Source organism: Gallus gallus, chromosome 3 (assembly GCF_016699485.2).
Source record: "Gallus gallus isolate bGalGal1 chromosome 3, bGalGal1.mat.broiler.GRCg7b, whole genome shotgun sequence".
Classification (NCBI taxonomy): domain Eukaryota; kingdom Metazoa; phylum Chordata; class Aves; order Galliformes; family Phasianidae; genus Gallus; species Gallus gallus.
The window spans coordinates 33,376,610-33,378,988 of NC_052534.1; positions in this window are offsets into that span (position 1 = coordinate 33,376,610).

The window sequence follows — 2,379 nt, forward strand, 5'->3', positions numbered from 1 at the left end:
TAGTCTGATTTAAACTTATTGCTTTGTGTTCTGTATGTGGCTGCTTGTCATTGACATCCTTTGTCCTCAGTTCTTTGCTTGAAATTCAGCCATTCTGTAAACTACTTTAGAATGTATTTTATATTGGACATCTGTTATGCCTCTTTCATTCATGGATTTCTTTTATCTTAAACCTGCACTGAGTTCAGCTGTGCAAAAGAATTTTTAAAAACTTGTGTGTTTTGTCTTACAGAATTATAAAATATCTTTTAATATGTGATACAAATTTGTATCAGAAATGCTTTTAATGATTTTTTTTTTCCTTGGTTTGATTATCGTAGGGGAATGGATGCAGTGTCTTTATTTTAAGTGACTTAAAACTGAAAACAAGCAGCTTAAAAGGATAATTTGTAGAGTATCTGTGAAGCATTCGTAGGCCACAGAAGCCATACAGTGGTATGCTCAAGCAATTATTCCTCAAGGATTTAACTGGGAGGGGAAGGGAAGGTTTCTCTCCCCTGTCCTGCACCCTCCCCTCCTCCTTTTCTTGTTTTTATTTTAGGTCTTATGACTGAGAGTTGAGTTCCTTCATGTTCTCTAAACAACGATGGATCTTATGAGTTCTTGAACTTTCTTTCTGACAAAATGATGGTATAATTGAGTTGTTATTATTCCTGAAGGTTTCCTTTTGATTCTAATAAGAAATGCGAAATAGAATGGCAGTTCTGGCTCATTATCTAAATGGAGATTTCATTCACTGATATTTGACCTGTAGTCAAGCCAACCTCCTGTTACGTTCAGCTTTTCTGGGTAACAGAGGGGAATTTTAGAATTCAATTTAGATTCTTTGAAAGCTGTGGGAATTGCTGCATGCAGTCTTCACCTGAAAGCATACCAAACGTCCGGAGTTTTTGGAAGTGGGGGAGGGGGAACAAAAACCTCACAGCCAACGACAAAAAACAACCTTTACAATACTCCTTTTGCAAACATGCCCTGCTTGCACCACTTCTATTTTCCTTGTCACAGTTGACCGTCGTTTTAATAACAATAGGTGAACGCTCCATTTACAGAATGAACTACTTTGCAGATGTGCAGAATCCATCACGAACGCTGAACTTCCTTGCTTTGTTCTTTTAGTTGCCTTATTTCTCTGCCTTGTTCTTGAAAATTCTCAGCAGCAGACAGGTCGAACAACTTCGAGGCTGCTTTTGACACAGCATCGAGGAGGCTGTGCAAGTAAAACTGAGTTGGTAGCCAGTCTTTATAAATACATGTCTGACTGTGCCTTATTAAAAAAGTAATTTCAGAAGGTTTTTTTTTGTTGTTGTTGTTTTTAATCTTTGGTGAATACGAGTTTTAATTAGGACTCAGGTTTCTTTCGGTCTCAATGCCAAATCCTTAACATCATTACTGAAGCACATAGTTAACTGGAACAGTTAAGCGTGTACTTTCTCCCTAAGGTAAACTTAGTAACAGCTTCTGAATACAAATGCCTGAGTTGCATCTTAGTTCTGAAAGATATTGTTAATAAAAACAAAACATATCTGGAAGAGCTTCAAGGAAACCGGTCAGCCATTTTGCTCAGTGCAATGTTTTGAAGTATCTTACAGCGAAAGCACTTCACGTGTAAACTGTGTAATGTATTTCAAAATAAAGTTTCTAATTAAAATGGGACTTTCTTTGCCTACTAATAATACCAGCAGTGACAGTTCAGAAGCCCACTCAGAGGCACTTAAACTTTGTGAAGCGTGCTCCAACTGGAAAAAGATTTATATCTTTTTCAGTGTTAACTATTTGAGAATCCAGTGTATCAATCTGATTTCAAAGAACTCAGTTTTTTTGGGTCCTGACTTCTGGTGGGGTTGGAGGGAGCTGACTTGACCACTCAAGTTTCCTGCTGTGTCGGTTTAAAATGTCAGAAGGAAAAGCAACTAAAAATAACAACAAACTGCTGAAAAGATCTTGCCTGAAGACTGCAGTTTCCACCGTTAGCTTTACCACACGCGTTGTTTTCGCTCACATCCACGTTTAAACGTAGCGTTTTGAGACAAAGATTATCTGCTTTACGCAATAGCGTATGTCCACAGACCACCTATTCATTTCTGTGGAGGCCTCTCTTTGCACGGGATTACTGGGATTTGACCTCTCTTCTGACAATGAATCCATGCAGGGAAGCGATTCATGTTTTCAAATATTGGCATGCTCGAAAAGTATTTGATACACGAAAGCGTTGATCAAAACACTCCTTGCTCGTCTGTTTTCACGCTGTTTACAGTGGAGCTTTATGGACTTGTTTTTAAAAGGTGTTTTAAAACACTGTCTGCTTAATTCCTGATTCTTCAGCTCCGCGTCGTTGGCATTGAAATGGAGCAGTGCTTCTTCCCCAGCCTACATTTTGGT